Source organism: Schistocerca cancellata, chromosome 4 (genome assembly GCF_023864275.1).
Source record: "Schistocerca cancellata isolate TAMUIC-IGC-003103 chromosome 4, iqSchCanc2.1, whole genome shotgun sequence".
Classification (NCBI taxonomy): Eukaryota; Metazoa; Arthropoda; class Insecta; order Orthoptera; family Acrididae; genus Schistocerca; species Schistocerca cancellata.
The window spans coordinates 818,896,784-818,923,925 of NC_064629.1; the positions used below are offsets into that span (position 1 = coordinate 818,896,784).

At 44.4% G+C, this 27,142-nt stretch overlaps 1 protein-coding gene across 14 annotated transcripts in view; it reads right to left on the bottom strand.

Moving 5' to 3' along the window:
• LOC126184838 (battenin) overlaps nt 1-27,142 on the bottom strand; it is a 236,288-nt gene that overhangs the window by 141,029 nt on the left and 68,117 nt on the right. Inside the window, exon 1 of one of the 14 annotated variants that reach the window (XM_049927435.1) lies at nt 22,986-23,025. The exons of the other annotated variants lie outside the window; for them this stretch is intronic. The gene's annotated coding sequence lies outside the window, so the exon portion shown is untranslated. Of the gene's footprint in view, nt 1-22,985; nt 23,026-27,142 lie in introns of those variants that run through there. 14 annotated transcript variants of the gene reach the window in all.

The window sequence follows — 27,142 nt, forward strand, 5'->3', positions numbered from 1 at the left end:
AAGCAGTCACTGTTACGTCAGTGCTACGCCGACTTCCTACCTTTCCATTTTGGTTCTGAGGATATGAGAAGTCTGAGAACGGTAGCAATGCAGTGGGTTCCTACCCATCGACTCTCTCTCGCTCTCTCTCTCTCTCTCTCTCTCTCTCTGAAGCGTGCTGGAGAGAGGCAAGTCACCACTTAGTATAGAAGTTGAGTCCAAGAGCATGCTGTTGTAAAATTGCACTGACAAGACAAAATGACGGATTGTCTGCATCAGATAGCCTCTGACGAAGCTGTGTTTAGTGAGATTGAGGAGGATGTTGTTGCATATGTGCTTCATTAGAGGAAGAGTGTAGCCTGAAAAACTTCAATGCTCTAGTCCACATTTCAGAAGAAAAATATACACAGTTCGTTAAATGCAAACAAAATGGTTGTATTCTTGTTTATTCCACCTCCACCATAAGAAAACGTACGTTTTCCGTCAAACGAAAACTGGGCACAGAGCAATGTCACTGTTACGTCACGACGACCAAAAAGCGCGCTATTTATGTATTTTTTTGGTCACGGTAATCAGCGTTTATGGGCGAATAGCGAGTTGTGTGGTTTAGCATTCATTTCTATAACTTCTTCGAAGACTGCTGCAAATTTATTTTAATAATTAATCTCCATTTAGAGAATACACTTCACTCTCGTGTACTGTCATCACAGACTCGGTGGCGGTCGATAGCGTGTGTATGTCAACATAATTGTTAGTAATTCTCTGAACAGAGATGAAATATGAAAAAATATTTACAGCTGTCTTCGAAAAGTTACAACTCATTTTCTCCAGTTCATTAATCATGGGATACACGCAAAACAGCTTGTCCCAAGGTTCCATACACAAGAGCTTTGAAATGCCCCAAGAAAGAAAAGTCCAGTGGGTTTAGGATCGGAGAGCGTGGAGGCCTGGCAATTTGTCCATCTCTATCTATCCATTTCTCACAGACTCTGTTATTTAGAAGTCGACAGACATTAACACTAAAATGAGGAGGACTCCATCGTGCATGAAGTACATGTTTTGTCGCACAGCTTAAGTCGCATCTGCTAATAGATCAGGTAGAACATTCTCTACAAAATTATGGTAACTTTGTTTGTTGAGCCCAGGTGGAAGAAGGTGAGACCCTACGAAACAGCCACCAACAATACCGGTCCAAACATTGACAGAAAATCTTTGTTGATGACTTGTTTCAACAATTGCGTGGGGACTGACGTCTGCCCATACATGCTGACTGTAAAAAATTGCAATCTGATCTCGCTGAAACGCGCTGGAGAACATGAGTTGTAACATAATTTCTTCGACTACGTGTGAGGAATTCGTCCTGCAATTTGTGCCACAGATTTTTGTTATTCCCAGTACAGGATGTGTCGCCTCTTAAGGGTCGTCAGGTATATTTTCTCTGCTATTTAGGCAGATTTCTGCAATTTCGTTTTCGGAATGTGCAGCTGGATTCATCCCAAACAGATACTGCTGGTCAGATGTTGCATGCACCGCTCAGTGTCGACAGAAAGCCACGGTTTGTTCCCCATTACAAACAAAATGATTTTTAAAACGAAATTTTACATGCCCATTCGATAGAGGGGTCCCAAATTAGCCTATCGCGACATTAGTTTTGTCAAGTTGAATTAACAGGATTAACCAGTACTCCAGTAACGAATGAACAGACTGCCGCATGGCAGTAGCAGTCAGCATGGGCCAAGGCGGCGCTACCGCTGCTGGGGTGCTGGTTATTCTTCGTGTTTTACTGTCCACGTTAATACATACCGGTAAAATTAATAGTGTTAGACTAATTTGGGACCACTCTATCGAATGGTCAAGTAAAATTCCGCTTTAACAATAATTTCGTTTGTAATGGTGTAATGTCTCTTGCAGCGGTCTCTCCACGATATTTTCAGAAATTTTATAAATTATATAACTCAGTACATATCTCGAAATATCTCTTCTTATCTTACCGATTATCAATGCAAAGTAGTTTCAAGCCCAATTATTCCTTGGAGCGTCCATTTACTCCATGGAATAGCTTCTCTGCTATCTATGTTTTCTCTTATGAAAAGAAAGTGGACTTCTTTCCGATTAGTCGTGAAAGGAGGATGTATATGTATGTATTGTTGGGCTAGTCGCCATCTTGATGAGATTCTGTATGAGAAGGAATTTAATACATGAACTATTCTAAAGTAAGTGTGTTCGCGTATTATTTAACTGTTTATTATTGACAGTGTCTGCTTACTACGCTGTGTTGCACGGGATCAGTGGGGAACGTCTGATTTACACTGGACGAACCTGCCGTTTTGTATGCTCAAGATATCCAGTTACTTCAAATAAATAGGCTAACAAGGTCTTACCAGCAGATCTCCGGTCTTCCCCATGTGATCACCGAAAGTTAATAATTATTACCAATGTTTCCAGGAGATCGACTGACAATTTTCGTCGCACCGAGACTTTGAAATTGCTTCACTGCCTTATGGAATTTAAGTTAAGCTCAATTTAATCGGGATAGAACAGTATTGAACTGTGTGAATGTGATAAGCCTGCTTTGTCAATGAAAATTCCCTTAATATACGCATATTTTTACTATCCTGATCAGTAAAGCTAAATCAGGCCGGTGTGAGAGAGGTTTTTAAATTTTTGATTCCACAAAAAAAAATATTAAAATGGGAAAGAATCCGAAGCTTTCCGTCGACATTGGGAGTCGCATACGAGACGCGAATAGCAATACAGGGTTATTACAAATGATTGAAGCGATTTCACAGCTCTACAATAACTTTATTATTTGAGATATTTACAAAATGCTTTCCACACACATACGAAAACTCAAAAAGTTTTTTTAGGCATTCACAAATGTTCGATATGTGCCCCTTTAGTGATTCGGCAGACGTCAAGCTGATAATCAAGTTCCTCCCACACTCGGCGCAGCATGTCCCCATCAATGAGTTCGAAAGCATCGTTGATGCGAGCTCGCAGTTCTGGCACGTTTCTTGGTAGAGGAGGTTTAAACACTGAATCTCTCACATAACCCCACAGAAAGAAATCGCATGGGGTTAAGTCGGGAGAGCGTGGAGGCCATGACATGAATTGCTGAACATGATCTCCACCACGACCGATTCATCGGTTTGTAGCAATTGTAAACGGTAAGGCTTCTGCTTTAGTCTTTTCCGTAAGATTTTCCAAACCGTCGGCTGTGGTACGTTTAGCTCCCTGCTTGCTTTATTCGTCGACTTCCGCGGGCTACGCGTGAAACTTGCCCGCACGCGTTCAACCGTTTCTTCGCTCACTGCAGGCCGACCCGTTGATTTCCCCTTACAGAGGCATCCAGAAGCTTTAAACTGCGCATACCATCGCCGAATGGAGTTAGCAGTTGGTGGATCTTTGTTGAACTTCGTCCTGAAGTGTCGTTGCACTGTTATGACTGACTGATGTGAGTGCATTTCAAACACGACACACGCTTTCTCGGCTCCTGTCGCCATTTTGTCTCACTGCGCTCTCGAGCGCTCTGATGGCAGAAACCTGAAGTGCGGCTTCAGCCGAACAAAACTTTATGAGTTTTTCTACGTATCTGTAGTGTGTCGTGACCATATGTCAATGAATGGAGCTACAGTGAATTTATGAAATCGCTTCAATCATTTGTAATAGCCCTGTATTTGTTTGGGCTGACTATAGCAACATAGCGCAGAGACGAAAGTACAAATATCTGCCGAAACACTAGAAAAAACGCGCCTGACGACTCTTACAGGAGATACCTTGTGTATAAAAACAGAAAGAAAGCCAGTGTCAGCATGAGGGCCTCATCCGAGATATGGAGGCGGCTATCAACCGTGCAGGACGCAGTCGTCTGCAAGTTGTGGCTAACGTCGGCAACAACGTCTGCCGCATGGGTGTTGAGTTCATATAGGGAGCTAGTCTCACGCGTGGGGTGCAAGCAGAGCTCGCAATTTGCAGCATTGTTCCCAGAGTTGATCAGGGTCCTTTGGTCTGGAGCCGAGTGGAGAGTCTCAAGCAAAGGCTTCGTCGACTCTTTGCCGGTCTTGGCTGCAGATTTCTAGACTTGCATTATCGAGTGGGATTTGTAGGACTCCCCTTGATAGGTCGAGGGTGCACTACACAAAGGAAGCAGCTACTCGAGTAGCCGAGTACTTGTGCACAGGACGGTTTCTTAGGCTAGCCGGTAGTTTGAGGTACCCTGACGAACTCTCGCCAGTCGATACGCAGAAAGGGAAGCCAGACTGTGAGAGTAAAGACACTTCGACCGTTAAAATTTTATCAGTAAATTGTCAAAGTATTCGTAACAAATTTTCCGGATTTACTCCCCTCCAGGAAAATTCACGTGCTGCAATTATTGTTGGGACTGAGAGCTGGCTCAAACTCGAAATGGAAAGCTCCGAGGTATGGAGCGAGTCGTGGTACGAATATCGGAAAGAGAGATTAGGCTGTAGGAGGGAGAGTGTTCATTGCAATTAACAGTATTTTTGTCTCTATTGCGGTAGAAGTTGAGAGTAACAGTGAAGTTATCTGGTCGCGTATAACAGGTGTAGGTGAAACCAAGTTAATTGTTGGAGGTTTTTACCGGCCACCCGATACCGCTGTGACAGTTCTGGAGTCATTCAAAGAAAGTCTACAGACAGTAGCGCATAAATACCTAGATCATGCAATACTAGTTGGAAGTGACTTTAAGCTACCGAGTACAAACTGGGATGTCTATGGGTTCATTGTGGGGAGTACAGACAGACCCTCGTGCAAAGAACTTATGAACGCAACTAGTTCGGCAGCCCACATGCAATGGAAATATCTTAGACTTTGTAGGTACAAAGTCACAATAGAAATGGTGATTAGCGACCATGCTGCCATTAAAGCAACTATGGTTACGAAAGTTAATAAATCAGTCAAGAAGGCTAGGAGTGTGTTTCTGCTAGAAAGAGCGGATAAGCAGTTGTTAGCATCTCACTTTGACAGTGAATTGACATCATTTACCGCAAATCTCTCGCCCAGCGAAAAGTCCCAAGCCGCTTGTGGGGTACAGTGTCGAAAGCCTTCCAGAAATCCAGAAAAACGGAATCAATCTGAAATCCCTCGTCAATAGCACTCAACACTTCATGCGAGTAAAGAGCTAATTGTGTTTCACAAGAACGATGCTTACTAAATCCATGTTGACTGTGTGTCAATAGACCGTTTCCTACGCGTAATTCATAATTTTCGAACACAATATATATTTCAAAATCCTGCTGCATATCGACGTTAATGATATGGGCGTGTAATTTATTAGATTACTCCTACTACCTTTCTCGAATATTGGCGTGACCCGTGCAACTTCAAATGGTTCAAATGGCTCTGAGCACTATGGGACTCAACTGCTGAGGTCATTAGTCCCCTAGAACTTAGAACTAGTTAAACCTAACTAACCTAAGGACATCACACACATCCATTCCCGACGCAGGATTCGAACCTGCGACCGTAGCGGTTGCGCGATTCCAGACTGCAGCGCCTAGAACCGCTCGGCCACCCCGGCCGGCCCCGTGCAACTTTCCAGTCTTTGGGTACGGATCTTTCGTCGAGCGAACAGTTGTATATGATTGTTAAGTATGGAGCAATTGCATCAGCATACTCCGAAAGGAACCTAACTGGTATACAGTCTGGACCAGAAGACTTGCTTTTATTAAGTGATTTAAGTTGCTTCACTACTCCGACGATATTTACTTCTACGTTACTCATTTTGGCACCTGTTCTCGATTCGAATTCTGGATATTTACTTCGTCTTCTTTTGTGAAGGCATTTCGGAAGGCTGTGTTTAGTAAATCTGCTTTGGTAGCACTGTCTTCGATAGTATCTCCATTGTTATCGCGCAGAGAAGGCATTGATTGTTTCTTGCCGCTAACATACTTCACATACGACCAGAATCTCTTTGGATTTTCTGCCAGGTTTTGAAACAAAGTTTCGTTGTGGAAACTGGTTTAGGCGTCTAGGCACTAAGTTTCGAGCTTCTGTAAAAGATGTCCAATCTTGGGGATTTTGTGTCTGTTTAAATTTGGCATGTTTGTTTCGTTGTTTCTGCAACAGTGTTCTAACCCGTTTTGTGCACCAAGGAGGATCAGCTCCGTCTTTTGTTAATTTATTTGATACAAATCTCTCAATTTCTGCCGATACTATTTCTTTGAATTTAAGCCACATCTGGTACACATTTATATTATTAATTTGGAATGAGTGGAGATTGTCTCTCAGGAAGGCGTAAAGTGAATTTTTATCGGCTTTTTTGAATAGGTATATTTTTCTTTTATTTTTGAAGGATTTCAATCTCGCTACGACAACCCTGTGTTCACCAATCCCTGTATCCGTTTTGATGCTGGTTATTAACGCTGGATTATTTGTTGCTAAGAGGTCACGCGTGTTTTCACAATCGTGTACTATTCGCGTGGGCTCATGAACTAACTGATCGAAACAATTTTCAGAGAATGCGTTTAGTACAATTTAGGATGATGTTTTATGCGTACCTCCGGAATTAAACACGTATTTTCACCACCATATCAAGGGTAAATTAAAGTCACCACCAAATATAATCGTATGAGTCGGGTACGGGTTTGAAATCAAACTCAAGTTTTCTTTGAACCTTTTCGGAATTGTATCATCTGAATTGGGAGGTCGGTAAAAGTATTCAATTATTATTTTATTCCGGTTGCCAACAATGACCTCTGCACATACTAACTCACAGGAAGTATCTACTTCAATTTCGCGACAAGTTAAACTACTTCTAACAGCAACAAACACACCACCGCCAACCATGTTTGGCCCTTCCTTTCGAAACACCGTTAGGTCCTTCGCAAAAATTTCGGCTGAGCTTATCTCCGGTTTTAACTTTCAGTGCCTATAATGATTTTAGCATCAATGCTTTCTATTAGCGCTTGGAGCTCTGGTACTTTCCCAACACAGCTACGACAATTTACAACTGTTACACCGATGGTTCCTGTATCTACGTTCTTCCTGTGTCCGGCCTGCACCCTTTGTGACTGAAGCCCTTATTGTGTTTTCCCCAGACCCTCTAGCCTAAAACACCGCCCAGCCCCCGCCACACAGCCCCTGCTACCCGTGTAGCCGCCACCTGAGTGTAGTGGACTCCTGACTTATTCAGCGGAACCCGAAACCCAACCACCTTTTGGCGCAAGTCGAGGAATCTGCAGCCTACACGGTCGCAGAACCGTCTGAGACTCTGATTCACACCCTCCACGCGGCTCTGTACCAGAGGTCCACAGTCGGTCCTGTCGACTACGCTGCAAATGGTGAGCTGTGCTTTTATCCCACAAGCAAGAGGGGCAGCCTTTACCACTTCTGTTAGCCGCTAGAAACCAGACAGAATCTCTTCTGATCCAAAGTGAGACACGTCATTGGTACCGACGTGAGCCACCACCTGCAGTTGGCTGCTCCCTGTGATCTTCATAGCATCCGGGAGGACCCGTTCCACATCTAGAATGACTCCATCCGGTATGCACACGGAGTGCACATTGACTTTCTTCCCCTTCTGATTGCATGTATTTTAAGGGAAAATATTCTGCTTTGTCACAGCTGAACGGTGTAACAAACCAGAATAATGGTACAGATATACTAACTTTCCATAAGCCCATGTGGCAAGCTCAAATAGCTCAGCTACCAAATCACTGCCTCGGAAAGGTGGAGGCGACGGTTCAGATCCAGATCGAGTGCATAATTTTAATCCGTGAAGCATTTGCACTACCCTCGCGATGAGAATGTCGAAATCTCTCTTTTTCACGTGTGAAGTCTCTTATGTTACGATTTGTTTCGTTATTTTGTTAGTTACATAATGAATTCTATACACTGCATTAGAATGTCCGCCGTTTTGAAACTTCCTGGCAGATAAAACTGTGTGTCGGCTCGGGATGCGAATCCGAAATCGTTAGAAAATAGGGAGGGAGGGGAGAGAGAGAGAGAGAGAGAGAGAGAGAGAGAGAGAGAGAGAAGAACGGAAGTAAAACTGTGAGGACATGTCGTCAGTAGTAGCTCGCTCAGTTGGAGCATTGCCCGCGGAAGGCTAGATTCTGGGTTCGAATGTCGGCTCAGCACACACTTTTGATCCGCTGGGAAGTTACAGTTGTTTACATGTTACATGGGTCTTTGTAATATAATGCAGCAGGTATTTACATTTGGCTGCAACCTGACCATTTACGGGCAAGTTCACATAACAGTAAATTTAGGTTAGTAAGAAAAGAACCACTTAATGCTACGTCACTAAGAGGGCGTACCTTTTAGGTTCTGAAAGCAGATAAAAATTGGATGGCACCATATCGGGACTGTATGGAGGATGATCGATGAGACTGTACGCAAGGCGTCAGATTGTTGCAGATGTCGCAGAGCTCGTGTTTGGTCTGACATTATCATGCTGAAGGAGAGGTTTCCAGATTTCTGAGGGTTTCGCAGTACCTTGCAGGATATATACAGGTGCGTTTAGGCATGAGTTCCAAGTCCAAGAACACTGTGAACATCACTTTGCCTGTTTGTGGCACGCTCTTGAACGTTTTCGGCGCCTGTGATCCTCTGTGGCGGAACACCATTGATGCTCTCTTGTTTTCAGGGTCAAACATAGCTTTCATCACCTGTCACAATGTTGTTAAGGAACCCATCACCCGCACGCTCAAAACGCAAAAGAATTACCGACCGAGGTGGCGCAGTTGTTAGCACATTGGACTTGAGTTCGGAAGAACGATCGTTCAAACCCATGTCAATTTATATGACATCTGAGAGGTAATATTGTTGTGGCGTTGCAAGACAGCCACGCCACTCGGAAGTAACCGAAATGCACGCGTTAACTCACGCCGGCTTGCGTGAGGTCTGAAACAGGATACTTTATGAATGCTATAAAGAAAAGTACGTAGCTTCTTTAATACTTAACTTTAATTCATCCTTGTGGTACATCGCTCTTGATAATACAAGTGAGACTCTCAGATATGGTTAATGGCGCCTTGCTAGGTCGTAGCCATGGACTTAGCTGAAGGCTATTCTAACTGTCTCTCGGCAAATGAGGGAAAGGCTATGTCAGTATAGTCGCTAGCAAAGTCGTCGTACAACTGGGGACGAGTGCTAGTACGTCTCTCTAGACCTGCCGTGTGGTGGCGCTCGGTCTGCAATTACTGACAGTGGCGACACGCGGGTCCGACTTGTACTAATGGACCGCGGCCGATTAAAGCTACCACCTAGCAAGTGTGGTGTCTGGCGGTGACACCACAAATATAATGAAAAAAATCCTGTGTATTTGCGTGGAGTATTTGGATGTAGCTTAAATTTGTGTTTTCCATGTCTGAATGACAAATACCACCCTGCAACGCGTGATGTCGAGACCACATCCGACGAGTAATTTTACATTACTCTTGTCATCTGGCACACTGTGATTTACTATGTTACTGATTTTGAAGAACGTTTTTCGCATCATTATTTATCAAGGTCTGGCTTGGGCTTTCCAACCCTGTCCCTCGTCATTGAAAAATTTCACTAACTAAACTAAACTCCACCCGAACAGGCCATGAAGGCACAACGGTACCGACCGTCCGCCGTGTCATCCTCACCCACAGGCGTCACTGGATGAGGATATGGAAGGGCATCTGGTCAGCACACCGTTCTCCCGTCCGCCCCGGTAGCTGAGTGGTCAGCGTGACAGACTGTCAATCCTAAGGGCCCGGGTTCGATTCCCGGCTGGGTCGGAGATTTTCTCCGCTCAGGGACTGGCTGTTGTGTTGTCCTAATCATCATCATTTCATCCCCATCGACGCGCAGGTCGCCGAAGTGGCGTCAAATCGAAAGACCTGCACCAGGCGAACGGTCTACCCGCGGGAGGCCCTAGCCACACGACATTTCCATTACCGTTCTCCCCACCGTATGTCAGTTTCCGAGACCGGAGCCGCTACTTCTCAATCAAGTAGCTCCTCAGTTTGCCTCACAAGGGATGAGTGCACCCTGCTTGTCAGCAGCGCTCGGCAGATCGGATGGTCAGCCGTCCAAGTGCTAGCGCAGCCCGACAGCGCTTAACTTCGGTGATCTGACGGAAACCGGAAACTGCAGCAAGACCGTTGGCTGAAAATTTGATTACAAATAGTCAATAGTTAAATAACACATGAAATTCACTACAACTTCATGAAAACGCACGTGAGTTTTTTCATTATACAGGGCGCGTCAAAAAAATGTATACACACTTTGAACTGTCATACACAATTTATTTCCGGTTCTACAAAGTTAAAAATCTGTGAGAAAGTAATGTTATGTTTCTTCAACAGGTGGCAGCAGTGGCAAGGAAGTAACTGCAACATGGCGGACGTGCGTTTGAGCTTTGAAGCGCGGAAGCAGATAATTAAGTGGTACTGGAAGTTTGAGAATGTAGCTGCGGTTCGAAGACAGTTGAGAAGTGAGTATGGTACAGAACCACCTTCAAGGTTAACAATTACAAGTCAACGAGACAAATTCGAAATTCATGGAACAGTGTGTGATGTGCATAAAGGTCGGTCAGCGCGACCTCGTACAGCTACAAGTGATGATTCCACAACTGCGGTCTTGGAACTGTTTCAGCGTTCGCCTCAAAAATCTTCAAGGCATGCGGCAGGTGAGAGTAATATAAGTGCTAGTAGTGTGATATGCATTCTGAAGAAAGGCAAGTTTCGTGCGTACATTCCAAGGCTGGTGCAACAGCTAAGTGACGACGATCCAGATCGAAGGTTAGAATTTCGTGAATGGGTTCAGGAGATAGTGAGACGTGAACTGGGATTTATGGGTAGCATAATTTGGTCGGATGAAGCCCAATTCAAACTCAATGGAACTGTCAATAGGCACAATTGTGTGTACTGGGCTGAAGGTAATCCTCACATTACAGTTGAAAAAGCTGTAAATTTGCCTGGTGTAAATGTGTGATGTGGTTTGTCTGCAAGGGGACTCATTGGGCCTTTCCACTTTGAAGGTACTGTTACTGGAGAAATGTACCTAACAATGCTTGCTGACTCCATATTCCCTGCCATTCGTGCATTATACGGTAATGATGAGTTTTATTTCCAACAAGATGGCGCCCCGCCGCACTATCATAGGGACGTACGAGCATACCTGGATCACAATGTGCCAGGCCAGTGGATAGGACGCACGGGACCAATCGAGTTTTCTGCACGCTCTCCAGACCTCACGCCGCTGGATTTCTTCTTATAGGGCACAGTAAAAGATGAGGTGTACAAACGTAAACCACGTAACCTGGAATGAGATTCAGCGGTGTGCGCAGAAATCTCATTGGATACTTTGGTACGATGTACGGAATCAGTAGTGACTCGTACTCAGAAATGTATTGATGCTGAAGGCCACCAGTTTGAACATTAATCACATCTCCAAAGTAGATTTATTTTTCCAATTGGACTTTAAGCTTTCCATTTCCAGAAATTTAACATTGTAGAACGGGAAATAAATTTTCTATGGCGCTTCAAAGCATGTATACATTTTTTTGACGACCCTGTATTACCTCTCAAATGTCGTACAAAAAAAAAAAAAAAAAAAAAAAAAAAAATTGGTCACTGGTGAAAAAATATGGATTAAAAGTAAGTGTTGGTGGGATTCGAACTGTTGCGTCGTCCACGACCTTCTCGCAAATCGCGAACGCTAATCACGTTTTTTCCTTGTTTTTCGTTATTGTTCATTGCGTTTGGTCAGGTCGAACGTCACATGACACCCGTTCAAGTTCATCGTTGAACTTTTCATTCGATTCTTTTATTACAGAGGGCAGCCAGCCCTCTGACCGAACAAGCTGAGCTCCCGTGCCGGCAACCACTTGACTACAATGACGGCCGGTGCCTTCGCACAGATGCATCAGTTACATAACAGACGCGTAAAACTTCTCTTGCAATTTTCTCGGAATTGCCAGAGTAGTGCACCTTACTACGTGCCCGTTATGTTCTTTTGATGGCCTCCTAAGATGCATAAAGTCTGTAGTAAAACCGTGATCTGAAGGTCGCGGCCTCCCCTTGTAAGACTGGACGCGACAATGCGTTTGCTCCATATACAGACAGAATTTCTGCGTGCAATTTAAGCGTTTTGTTCGCAAGTATCGTACCGTCCCGCATACTCCAACTACGCAGTACGTTTCCAGTTGGTGCACCATTTCACTCGCACAACTTGATGCACTTGTTATCCGTACTGTAGCAGAACTGCACCTACAGGAAATCCAGAACATTCACTCTCTTCTGACAATGCGTCACACTTGTTGCGGAATGGTCTTAGCATGGGACGACATACGTAGCTTACGCTACTGGCCATTAAAATTGCTACACCAAGAAGAAATGCAGATGATAAACGGGTACTCATTGGACAAATATATTATACTAGAGCTGACATATGATTACATTTTCACGCAATTTGGGTGCACAGATCCTGAAAATCAGTACCCACAACAACCACCTCTGGCCGTAATAACGGCCTTGATACGCCTCGCCTGGGCATTGAGTCAAACAGGGCATGGATGCCGTGTACAGGTACAGCTGCCCATGCAGCTTCAACACGATACCACAGTTTATAAGAGTAGTGGCGGGCGTATTGTGACGAGCCAGTTGCTCGGCCAGCATTGACCAGACGTTTTCAATTGGTGAGAGATCTGGAGAATGTGCTGGCCAGGGCAACAGTCGAACATTTTCTGTACTCAGAAAGGCCCGTACAGGACCTGCAACATGCGGTTGTACATTATCCTGCTGAAATGTAAGGTTTCGCAGGGATCGAATGAAGGGTAGAGCCACGGGTCGTAACACATCTGAAATGTAACGTCCACTGTTCAAAGTGCCGTCAATGCGAACAAGAAGTGACCGAGACGTGTAACCAATGGCACGCCATACTATCACGCCAGTATGGCGATGACGAATACACGCTTCCAATGTGCGTTCACCGCGATATCGCCAAACACGGATGCGACCATCATGATGCTGTAAACAGAACCTGGATTCATCCGTAAAAATGACGTTTTGCCATTCGTGCACCCAGGTTCGTCCTTGAGTACACCGTCGCAGGCGCTCCTGCCTGTGATGCAGCGTCAAGGATAACTGCAGCCGTGGTCTCCGAGCTGATAGTCCATGCTGCTGCAGACATCGTCGAACTGTTCGTGCAGGTGGTTGTTGTCTTGCAAAAGCCCCATCTGTTGACTCAGGGATCGAGACGTCGCTGCACGATCCGTTACAGCCATGAGGATAAGATGCCTGTCACCTCGACTGATAGTGATACGAGGCCGTTGGGACCCAGCACGGCGTTCCGTATTACCCTCCTGAACCCACCGATTCCATATTCTGCTAACAGTCATTGGATCTCGACCAACGCGAGCAACAATGTCGCGATACTATAAACCACAATCGCGATAGGCTACAATCCGACCTTTATCAAAGTCGGAAACGTGATGGTACGCATTTCTCCTCCATGCACGAGGCATCACAACAATGTTTCACCAGGCAACGCCGGTCAACTGCAGTTTGTGTATGAGAAATCGGTTGGAAACTTCCCTCAAGTCAGCACGTTGCAGGTGTCGCCACCGGCGCCAAACTTGTGTGAATGCTCTGAAAAGCTAATCATTTGCATATCACATCATGTTCTTCCTGTCGGTTAAATTTCACGTCTGTAGCATGTCATCTTCATGGTGTAGCAATTTTAATGGTCAGTGGTGTATTTTTCGGAGTCTCCAAGTAATACGACGACATGTTCGTCGAACACATTGGATAGATAAATAAAATAAAAGTGAGGCGATCGTTTTCAATGGAACTGGGCAGTCTGAAGGCCGTGTCGTTGTACTGTTATTGTTTGCTTTTTCCTGCCATGATATACTGACTTTACTTCAAGGTAACTGATAAATAATCGTTACCAAGTATCATTTGAGAAAATTAACCAAGAAGAAACGTTTGCAGATCATTTAATTACATGTCTAGCCTGCAGCTGCTTGTAGTTGATGACTCCCACTAATAATCTGAGCGTCTTATTTAGCAGCTATCCTCTGTATGAGTCGAAGACTTCGCTGTAGAGTTTGGCAGGATTCAACACTTTATGCCTTTGACAGTGAGTGTAATTATTTGCACATTCCTTGATTCATAGCAGAGACCTATCAGTATAATGTGGAACGGGTCAGTTTTACAGTTAAAGTAACTTTTTTAGTGAAAAATATGGCACCCATCTGTTAAGTTACTTTTTTTTGCATGAAGTGGTTTGTATTCAACACACAAACCATATTACTGCACATTCATAAATTTTTCTATGAAGTCGAAGGAGGTGTCAAGCAAACACGATTTCAGTTTGTGTTTGAAGTTACTTTCATTATGTATTAAATTCTTTAAACCACTGTGTAGGCGGTCAAAGATTTTTTTACGGATAAATACGTCACTCCTTTCCGTGCCTCATTAAGGCTAAATATTCACATAAGCCAACGAAGTGTCGAACAATAGATCATTTTATTCAGAAGGACATAGCGACTCAAAATGAAACACCTATAAGTTCAACACAGTAATAGACGCAATTTTGTTGTTGGACCAGTGCAAAGTTATCTTTGAGAAGTAATTACAGAAAAGTCTAAGTACCAGTATTTATACAGACGGAAACTGTCAACACGAATGTTCCGTCCGTCAGCAGAATTTCCACAGCTTCTTTAAGAACTGAGCTCCACAAGCATGACATGGGAGGCCAAAATTTTGACTTTATCGTAGTCCATAGAATCAGTGCACATCTGGCGTAAGTTCATGGCTTGTAGAAAATCTAACGCTAAATCACAGTAAAACTCAGTTTTTTCAGTTTCTAACACACAGTTCAACAACACCCGACGTTTTAATTTCACAGACTGGACATATGATTAGTGAAACTGACCTGTTCAAATTTCTAGGTGTTCAGATTGATAGTAAACTGTCGTGGAAAGCCCACGTTCAGGATCTTGTTCAATGACTTAATGCTGCCATTTTTACTATTCGAACGGTATTTGAAGTAAGTGATAGTTCGACACGAAAAGTAGTCTACTTTGCTTTCATCTACTTATGTCGCATGGTATTATATTTTGGGGTAACTCTTCCCATTCTGAAAGGATATTTTTGGCTCAGAAACGGGCATTTTGGGCAATAAGTGGTGCAAGTTTGCGAACCTCTTGTCGACACCTGTTCAGAAGTCTGGGTATTCTGACACTGACCAATCAATATACATATTCTTTACTGTCGTTTCTTGTTAATAGTATCAGTTTATTCCCAAAAATTAGTAGCTTTCACTCAGTTAATGCTAGGCAGAAATCCAACCTGCATTTGGATCGCACTTCCTTCACTCTTGTGCAAAAAAAGTGTGCAGTATACTGCTGCATCCATTTTCAATAAGCTACCACAAGAATTCAAAACACTTGGCAGTAATCCCCATACTTTCAAATCGAAACTGAAGAGTTTCCTCGTGGGTCACTCCTTCTATTCTGTCGAGGAGTTCCTTGAAAAATTAAGCTGATTCCTATGTTATATTGTTCAATGCGTTTATGTAAACTTGCGGCTTATCTTTTTTGGGTTCATAAACATTTCATCACATCTGTTATTACTTTTATGTTTTAATTTCATGTTGTGACACGTTCCAGGACCTTGCAGATTTACTCCTCAATTTGGTCCTACGGAATTAGACGTGTAAAACAAAAAATAAAAAACCAGTAACAATGAAGATTACTGCTGCAACAGGTATTCCGGATTGCAAAGGGTTGGTACAATCTTGATGTTCGACCCATTGCTTCTGTATGTTGTAAGTAGTTTTCCCGGTATAGGCCATGTTACATTCTGTCAATGGTCGCCTTACGAAAAATCGCACCACCTTTCACCGAACCAAGTAAAGCAGCTGACTCAATCGGAGGTCTAAAGATCATTTTTATCTGGTGCTTTTTAATGGAGTGAAGCACATCACTTCCTGAAAATACCAAGTGACCAACGTTCAACGACGATAATGTTCATCTTTGAAGCTTATTCCCAAAAATTAGCAGGCTTTCACTCAGCAAAGCTTCGACATAGCAAGAACAAGTTGCGGTTTACCGACCTTGACCAAACACGTGTATTTACAGTCAGAGAATTACATAACAGCCACCCTTGAATTTCACCCACGCTCTGATAATAAAAGGTACATGTAGTCAGCAATGATAAGACTGTTGTCAGGTGTCGCCGTATATGGGCGAAGCTATATCGTAACACCGTAAAGAACGTCAAATCGCTTCAAAGTATAGAAAAATAAAATTTTTAGACATGATGCACGGCCTTCAAGAGGCGCTGCATGGTATAATAAAATACTAAACACAAAATAATGGTAAATCTGCGATGACCATCTGCTTAGACGGGTTTCGTCACGTTGAACAAAGCGTTCGCACGTTCTTGTTATGAGACAACGGGAAAAAAGCACCAACTCTTCTAGCACAACTGGTAAAATATTGTCTGGTTCCACATTCAAGATGTTTACTTCTGCGGGTTTTAGGTTTCGTAAAACATGAGCCTCTGTTAGATAACAGTTACGCCATTCGCCTTGAAGATCTAAATCATATTGGTCGGATTTCACAATCAATGACTGACGTCGAACAGTTCTTTTCCCTGCAGCGGAAGCGGCAACAGAAAAATAAATAAAACTAGGGAGTGATATCACCACACATTCTCGTCACAATAGTTTCTGACGGAAATGAAACTCATGGTACTGGACAGCAAACTACACTACTAAATTTAGTTTAGTGAAGAAGAACTATGACAGAATGTAGATTGTGGGAACAGAAAACGAGTTAGAAGACAATATTTTTGAAACACAACAAGCCACAGTACGTATTTATACAGATACCACCCGATTCAGAAACGGAGAAACAGAAAACCTCGGTATAGGAATCTTCTCAAAAGAAACAGTGAATATAAAAGCAATGCACCAACTACGCAGCAAGGAGTTTGACCTAAACAACGGCAAGTGAACAAAAACGTTACGAGAAACAACAGAAACTGCACAAGCTGATATTCACATTATTCTTACAATATGGAAGAAATTAACTGTATTATTCGTCAGTAAAAAAAATTAAAATAAATAGAAAGAGAAATCAGAATAAAATGAAAGAAGTTGTATGCAGTAATTAGGCCCAGGTGCTTTCGCCGTAAGAATAACGGATGACATGTTTCAGGGGCAGAATTCAGTAAGTTAATGTGTCTCGCATATTCTCTAGTCTCCTTCATATTTTGCCTTAAGTCTTCACCTAAGCAAAAAATGTTCTCTTTGCACAAAAGACAGAAACTCAAACCATGTGTGGGATTTACTCACGTAACACAAAAGAGAGTAATTGGAATCATGTATGGGATTTACTCACATAAAACTTGCATACGTCTACTTACGCAGCCGGGATAACTGACAACAGTTTATAGAACATTTATTTGCTAATCAAATTTCCTGTCAACAAGCAATGTGAGAATAAAAATAAGTGCTAGAAAGAAGAAATGTCGATAATATCCTGTAGTGAATTCAACAACTTTGGTTCACGTTGGATTAAAGACCGTACCTATAAAATTATTCATGCTAACATATTTTCTGACACACCGAAAACAATTTTAAATGCGATATTGCAGTGCCTGTGTTGTTAAGAACGATGCAGCGTTCCTTCTGATATGGATGCACTGCAATATCGTATTTATCCGCCGATACCAGGCAGCGACTTTCAATTAAAATGGCCTCCACTGTACGGGAATTACATAATGTATGTACGAGTACAAGCTGCGACGCAGAAATGACATATAGAAGTTTGTGTGTGGTTAGATTAGATTAGATTAGATTAATACTAGTTCCATGGATCATGAATACGATATTTCGTAATGATGTGGAACGAGTACTTGGCCGTGAGTCGAGCACGGATTGCCAAAATAAAGGCGACTACTTGCATAAAGCGGGTAATACGGGTTCGAGCCCGGTCCGGCACAAATTTTCACTGACATCATTCCCTTATACAGCTGATGGTTGTTCGTATTCGCAACTGCGAATACATTTCATGTATGTTTAGATGCACACTGATACTTACCCCTCCTCCACAATTTTTATACGACATTTCTTGAGCAGAATTAAGAAGTCAGTAACATATCCAGAGCCAGCTCTACAGACCTGAGACGCGGAGATGTAGCAAACGCCCAATTCAGGGCGGGAACCCATAAAATTTCAGCAGTTGGGTTCTCTGTCCGTTTGCCTTGCGAGTGGTTTTGCCACTGACTACATAATGCAAAAGTATAACTCCTGTGGCTACATAAGTACCAACCAAGTTTGACTCCACTCGCTTTGTCCAACGGAACATTAAAAAAATAGAACATTAAATGTGTCGAACACATTATTTTTTTGCGTCTCATTCCTAAGCGTTAACTTCAGTTTATACCTCAAAATCAGTGGCCATTAGCATAACTAGTAGTTACATGATTACGGTTACTATACACTGATGAGTAAAAACATTATGACCAGCTACTTAATAGCTTGCTTGTTCGCCTTTGGAACGAAATACATCACAGATTTTGCATATCACGGATCCGACAGCTTTTTGGTAGGTTTGTAGAGGTGTGTGGCGTTAGATGTCTACGCACAGGTCATGTAATTCGCGTAAATAACGGGCTCTGATTTGCGGAAACGGTGATGGTATTCGATAGCGATCCAGATGGGTTCCACAGGCTTTCCGTCTGAACAGGTCTTGAAGGTCCCACGGTACCGACCGACCGCCGTGTCATTCCCATCCCACAGGCTTCACTTGATGCGGATATGGAGGGGTATGTGGTCAGCACACCGCTCTCCCGGCCGTTGTCAGTTTTCGTGACCGAAGCCGATACTTCGCCACCAAGAAGATTCTTAGTTGGCCTCAAAAGGGCTGAGTGCACCTAGCAACAGCGCCTGGCAGACCGGATGGTCACTCATCCAAGTGCTACCCAAGTCCGCCCGACAGCGCTTAACTTCAGTGATATGACGAGAAACGGAGTTACCTCTGCGGCAAGGACGTTGGCTTTCCGTAGGATTTATATCAGACGAATTTGGTCGCCGAGACGTCAACATGAGTTCACTATAATGCTCTTCAAACCGCTTTAGCACGGTTCTGGCTCAGAGACATGGACAATTATACTGCTGCATTGTGACATCGCCGTCGGGGAAGACATCTGCATCTACATCCATACTCCCCAAGCCACCTGACGGTGTGTGGCGGAGGGTACTTTGAGTACCTCTATCGGTTCTCCCTTCTATTCCAGTCGCGTATTGTTCGTGGAAAGAAAGATTGTCGGTATGCCTCTGTGTGGGCTCTAATCTCTCTCATTTTATCCTCATGGTCCCTTCGTGAGATATACGTAGGAGGTAGCAATATACTGCTTGACTCCTCGGTGAAGGTATGTTCTCGAAACTTCAAAAAAAGCCCGTACCGAGCTACTGAGCGTCTCTCCTGCAAAGTCTTCCACTGAAGTTTATCTGTCATCTCCGTAACGCTTTCGCGATTACTAAATGATCCTGTAACGAAGCGCGCTGCTCTCCGTTGGATCTTCTCTATCTATCTATCTTCTCCTATCAACCCTATCTGGTACGGATCCCACACTGGTGAGCAATATTCAAGCAGTGGGCGAACAAGTGGACTGTAACCTACTTCCTTTGTTTTCGGATTGCATTTCCTTAGGATTCTTCCAATGAATTTCAGTCTGGCATCTGCTTTACCGACGATCAACTTTATATGATCATTCCATTTTAAATCACTCCTAATGCCTACTCCCAGATAATTTATGGAATTAACTGCTTCCAGTTGCTGACCTGCTATATTGTAGCTAAATGATAAGCGATCTTTCCTTCTATGTACTCGCAGCACATTACACTTGCCTACATTGAGATTCAATTGCCATTCCCTGCACCATGCGTCAATTCGTTGCAAATCCCCCTGCATATCAGTACAATTTTCCATTGTCGCAACCTCTCGATATACCACACCATCATCCGCAAAAAGCCTCAGTGAACTTCCGATGTTATCCACAAGGTCATTTATGTATATTGTGAATAGCAACGGTCCTACGACACTCCCTTGCGGCACACCCGAAATCACCCTTACTTCGGAAGACTTCTCTCCATTGAGAATGACATGCTGCGTTCTTTTATCTAGGAACTCTGCAATCCAATCACACAATTGGTCTGATAGTCCATATGCTCTTACTTTGTTCATTAAACGACTGTGGGGAACTGTATCGAACAAGCATGAATGGATGCAAGTGATACGCAGCTGTCAGCGTGTCTTCGATTACTACCACAGGTCCCATACAAGCACAGGAGAATGTCTCCCATGACATAATACTACTCCCATCAGCCTGTGTCCGCGGCGCGCTGCACGTTTCGAGCCGCCGTTCGCCTCGATGGCGGCGTTTTTCGGGGCGACCATCAACCTAATGTAGCAAGAATGTGATTCACCAGAAGAGCCGACACGTTTCCATTAATCGACGGTCGAATCCGGATAGTTCCGTTGGGTCAACATGTAGGAGTGGTCTGCTGCGGAGCTCCATGTTCAACAGTGTACGAGAAACGGTACTTCGAAACACTTGTGCGTGCACCAGCATTGTGCTCTTGCGGCAGATATGCCACAGATCACGAGCTATCCAACTTTACAGCGCAGACAAGCCTCGAACCCCACGTTCTGTGAAGAGTCGCGGGCGTCCAACCATTAGCGCCTAGTGGTAGTTTCACTGTCCTACCTATTTCCGTAGATGCTCACGACAGTAGCACCTGAACATTCGATCAGCTTCACTGTTTTCGAGATAATCGTTCATAGACTCTGCGTAATACTAATCTGCTCGTTGTCAAAGTCGCTTATCTCAATGGATTTCCGAATTTTAAGCCCAGATCTTCGTTAGGGTGATCCCCCGTCCATGTCTGCTCCGCTTACATGCTTTCGTTACCGCATCACGCGCCCACAAAGCCATAAGGCGGCATCCAAAGTCGCGGAGGGCAGTGGTCATAATGTTTTGGCCTATCAGTGTAGCTGTTACATAGCAATTATGGCGTCGGCCTCTCGTACTTAAACGCAGAATCTGAAATCCACTTAAATTTTGTAATATTTTTACCGAGAGATTCACAATACTAGACCCCCTATGTGGTGTATAGAGCATGTTTTTTCTACAGGAAGGACAGCTTCTAATTTACTCACGTCGGAATTTAAACTTGGGATTTGGCGTTAGAAATTGTTACTGGCTGACAGCTGTACAGCCGAAGACAAGTCACTATTACCAAATTTTATTATTATTATTTTTATTGTTATTGTTGTTGCCGGCCGGTGTGGCCGTGCGGTTCTAAGCGCTTCAGTCTGGAACCGCGTGACCGCTAAGGTCGCAGGTTCGAATCCTGCCTCGGGCATGGATGTGTGTGATGTCCTTAGGTTACTTAGGTTTAATTAGTTCTAAGTTCTAGGCGACTGATGACCTCAGAAGTTAAGTCGCATAGTGCTCAGAGCCATTTAAACCATTTATTTTTATTTCCGTAGATGCTCACGACAGTAGCACCTGAACATTCGATCAGCTTCACTGTTTTCGAGATAATCGTTCATAGACTCTGCGTAATACTAATCTGCTCGTTGTCAAAGTCGCTTATCTCAATGGATTTCCGAATTTTAAGCCCAGATCTTCGTTAGGGTGATCCCCCGTCCATGTCTGCTCTGCTTACATGCTTTCGTTACCGCATCACGTGCTGCCCACAAAGCCATAAGGCGGCATCCAAAGTCGCGGAGGGCAGTGGTCATAATGTTTTGGCCTATCAGTGTAGCTGTTACATAGCAATTATGGCGTCGGCCTCTCGTACTTAAACGCAGAATCTGAAATCCACTTAAATTTGGTAATATTTTTCCCGAGAGATTCACAATACTAGACCCGCTATGTGGTGTATAGAGCATGTTTTTTCTACAGGAAGGACAGCTTCTAATTTACTCACGTCGGAATTTAAACTTGGGATTTGGCGTTTGAAATTGTTCCTGGCGTCGTATACAAGAAAATAAAAATTTATGGAAATATGACTGACAGCTGTACAGCCGAAGACAAGTCACTATTACCAAATTTTATTATTATTATTTTTATTGTTATTGTTGTTGCCGGCCGGTGTGGCCGTGCGGTTCTAAGCGCTTCAGTCTGGAACCGCGTGACCGCTAAGGTCGCAGGTTCGAATCCTGCCTCGGGCATGGATGTGTGTGATGTCCTTAGGTTAGTTAGGTTTAAGTAGTTCTAAGTTCTAGGGGACTGATGACCTCAGAAGTTAAGTCCCATAATGCTCAGTGCCATTTGAACCATTTTGTTGTTGTTGATTTTAGCTTCCCATAATTCTGACGCTTTGTCATTTTGTAGTAGTTGTTCTTCTTCATAATTAATTTTCGCAAATGTTTACAGAAGCAATGACTGATGTTTATAATTTTGAAGTACGCCAAAATACTAGTGGCTGGCATTGTACATACTTCAAGTCGACATACGCAGCCATATACAGCACATGCTTGTTGCTGTTGTGCAAATGACGTGTGCCACATCGCACGGTGCATAATTTAGATGAGCGACGAACTACATAAGTAATTAACTGGGTCCGCCACAGCACACACATAGTACTATGTGAGAAATGAGCGGCAGGAAAGTCGAAGATTTTTATGTCCGAATCATGAAGGGGGGTTTAAATTACAACAGGCGGTCTACGAAGAACAGAAAAAAGTTTAATGTAGAGAAAAAGGAAGAGGACGTAGAGCCTGACATTAGTTCATTAAGTAAAAGCAAGAGCGGAACGAAATTTTAGAGAGGCGTATAATGAAGCCGCTGAAAACAGCAAATTACAAGAATGATTAGAACGAGCCTGAGTGGGAAAAATGGACGACAACAAACAAACAAATTAAAGAACAGAGTGCTGAAGGAGCAAGCTGTGTTAAGTCAAAGAGTGCATATGATTGCTAAACGGCAACACTAAAGCCGCCGTGAGACGTAAACACATGAAACGGAAGGAGTGGTACTCACTGTGCTCTCGACCGTCCACTGCTTCGTAGCTAACTGACGAGACGCCCACTGGCTGCCTCTCTCCCCACCCCCATCACCCCCCCCCCCCCTTCCCGTATGCTACATCAGCTCGCGCGTCTCAAGCATACGGGTATTCCCGGGAAGGCAAAACGAACCGCAGGCAACAGCGAGTTGTTCTCACCGGTGGACGAAATAAGCGCCGCACAGCGCAGTCGCGCTGAAGCCACTGAAGTGTTCATGCTGAAGTTTTCAAATCGAAATACAGCCATACAACTTACAGCACAAAAACTGGCATAAGAATTTCGTACAGGTTTCCATCGTGAAACTTTGGTTCCAGCCGACGGGTATAATCATAGCTAAAATTAACTTAACCCGTACTATTATTAAAGTAGGCTACACGATACACATCTCGCGTCTCTCCAGTCTGGCACGTTGACAATACCGGAAAATAACTTCGATAACGTCAGTACGTAACATAAATAAGCGCGTTACTGCGCGGGGCGGACTATCACTTCACCGAATTATCCACACCCAAAAATCTACAGCCGACCGATGTGGCCGAGCGGTTCTAGGCGCTTGTCTGGAACCGTGCGACCGCTACGGTCGCAGGTTCGAATCCTGCCTCGGGCTTGGATGTGTGTGATGCCCTTAGGTTAGTTAGGTTTAAGTAGTTCTAAGTTCTAGGGGACTGATGACCTCAGATGTTAAGTCCCATAGTGCTCAGAGCCAAAAATCTACGTCCCTAGAACTCAGAGCCTTAAAGACCTGGTTAGAATACGGACTAGTATTTGGTCCAGGCACCATATCTTTGCCATCAGAGTAGCGAAACAGACCACTGTTCAAAAAAACACACAGAAGTAGTGGTAGTAGTAGTGCGCTCCCAGCTTGGTTCATTCTACTACTATTTCCGTAGCCACATCACTAACAAGAAAGAAGAAAACTGCGAATAACGGGAGCAGAAATCGGGGTTCCTAGCTATTTCACCACCTACGTCTATACGTCTACCGAAATCAGCATCACACACTGAAGGAGGTGGTCCTCTTTGAAATTTCAAAAAATCATTTTTTTTGCTTTAAATGTTCTCTGTAATATCTACTTTATTGTAATGTTCATCCCAAATTCGCCAGAAACTCCGTTATCGAGTTATAAGGCGATTTGTGAAATAGTCTCCAAAAGCCATTCACAGCGGGGGAAAAAATGCCGACATCGCGGCCAATGTGGCAGCATGTAATTTCAGCGACGGCCTAACACACATTATGGAAATTATGCACGTGATCGCACTTGGGCTCAGACCAGCCTCTTACAACTTCTGCACGAAAGAGAACGACATGCATATTGAGCGAGCAGAGCTACGCATAGCACGAGATGACCACAGAGGGCAGCACGAGCACCACAGCCACGAAGAACGTGGAAGAGGACCTCCTCCTGGATCTGGAATGATTGCTGTATGGTCCAGGGATCGCTTAACTTCAAAATATGCAACAGAAAAATTTAAACGCGTTTTGCTCGAAACCGTATTTTTCAAACTCACGGCAAACATAACTTGAGAACGCTACATACGATTTTGATTGGAGTTTGATATCGGCATTCGAAACTAAATCAGCGTACTGAGCCGTTTTGCAATATCTTCAAAAGTCTATTTTCGGTGCACGCTTTTGACTCGATTTTTTGGAAGAAAAAAAATGACATTTGCTTCGACACGTCACCATTTTTTTAGAACTTAATAATTTTCAACTGTCCTACGCACACAGATTGAAAATTTATTTCTAAAAAATTATTTTGTTGGTAGTCCAATATGGGGGGGGGGGGGACTGGAATTCCCGCCCAAGACCAATGCTCTGGTTGTCTGGTTGCAAGGTATTTTTCACCTGGTGTAACGGCTACAAGGAACGTCTGATGTGGACACAAAAATGATTTCTTAAAGAGCTCATATTCACCGCTAATCACTCGTCACAGACGAGCATTTGCAAGTGGGTAGGAGGGAGGGGACCTGGGAGCTGCAAATGCTCGTCTGCGACGAGCGGTTAGCGGTAAACATGAGGTGGGTTACGCGGCATGCAGTCCACGTCCATCAAGCCTTTTGTGTACAGGACTCGATTGCTTCACCCTTCCGGAGACTGTAGCATTGGCACACCATAGTTAGAATGAGGTCATGGTCCTATTCCTTTCAGCGCATAGAAGTGAATATCGGTCATTAGCGCGCGTCATAGCTATTGGTTATTCTTGACTGAGTTACAAATATGCCGATCCTATGGTTAGAAATTGTTACCACTCTTATGAACAACAGAATGACCCAAATCAACCCACCCAGCTGCTTTTGTCTAAGTTTTACTTGCCTCCAATCTGCCAATGGACCTGCATCGAAGCTCATGGTGCTTCGATGTTAACTGACGAAGCTATCATAGCAGTGCTCTCTCTTTAAACTACACTCCTGGAAATGGAAAAAAGAACACATTGACACCGGTGTGTCAGACCCACCATACTTGCTCCGGACACTGCGAGAGGGCTGTACAAGCAATGATCACACGCACGGCACAGCGGACACACCAGGAACCGCGGTGTTGGCCGTCGAATGGCGCTAGCTGCGCAGCATTTGTGCACCGCCGCCGTCAGTGTCAGCCAGTTTGCCGTGGCATACGGAGCTCCATCGCAGTCTTTAACACTGGTAGCATGCCGCGACAGCGTGGACGTGAACCGTATGTGCAGTTGACGGACTTTGAGCGAGGGCGTATAGTGGGCATGCGGGAGGCCGGGTGGACGTACCGCCGAATTGCTCAACACGTGGGGCGTGAGGTCTCCACAGTACATCGATGTTGTCGCCAGTGGTCGGCGGAAGGTGCACGTGCCCGTCGACCTGGGACCGGACCGCAGCGACGCGCGGATGCACGCCAAGACCGTAGGATCCTGCGCAGTGCCGTAGGGGACCGCACCGCCACTTCCCAGCAAATTAGGGACACTGTTGCTCCTGGGGTATCGGCGAGGACCATTCGCAACCGTCTCCATGAAGCTGGGCTACGGTCCCGCACACCGTTAGGCCGTCTTCCGCTCACGCCCCAACATCGTGCAGCCCGCCTCCAGTGGTGTCGCGACAGGCGTGAATGGAGGGACGAATGGAGACGTGTCGTCTTCAGCGATGAGAGTCGCTTTTGCCTTGGTGCCAATGATGGTCGTATGCGTGTTTGGCGCCGTGCAGGTGAGCGCCACAATCAGGACTGCATACGACCGAGGCACACAGGGCCAACACCCGGCATCATGGTGTGGGGAGCGATTTCCTACACTGGCCGTACACCACTGGTGATCGTCGAGGGGACACTGAATACTGCACGGTACATCCAAACCGTCATCGAACCCATCGTTCTACCATTCCTAGACCGGCAAGGGAACTTGCTGTTCCAACAGGACAATGCACGTCCGCATGTATCCCGTGCCACCCAACGTGCTCTAGAAGGTGTAAGTCAACAACCCTGGCCAGCAAGATCTCCGGATCTGTCCCCCATTGAGCATGTTTGGGACTGGATGAAGCGTCGTCTCACGCGGTCTGCACGTCCAGCACGAACGCTGGTCCAACTGAGGCGCCAGGTGGAAATGGCATGGCAAGCCGTTCCACAGGACTACATCCAGCATCTCTACGATCGTCTCCATGGGAGAATAGCAGCCTGCATTGCTGCGAAAGGTGGATATACACTGTACTAGTGCCGACATTGTGCATGCTCTGTTGCCTGTGTCTATGTGCCTGTGGTTCTGTCAGTGTGATCATGTGATGTATCTGACCCCAGGAATGTGTCAATAAAGTTTCCCCTTCCTGGGACAATGAATTCACGGTGTTCTTATTTCAATTTCCAGGAGTGTATTAACAATACCAACCTTCCTACGCTGCTTCACGCTGCTTTCCATCATGCACACGAGACGAAAATCGTTTGCCGTGTCTCTGCCTTTCAGTAAGTAGTATAGTGCAACGCAGCTGTATTACAATGCACTCAACTTCCGCATCAGTAGCTATGTTTTCACGACATAATATTTATTTCCGATAATTTTTAGAAATAGAGTAGATATTAGTACTGCATAATAATAATAATAATTATTATAATTTTAATAATAACGATATTTCGTTAGCTTCTCTGCAGAGTCTGCACTTTAGGTTTTTTTGCTGGTGTCAC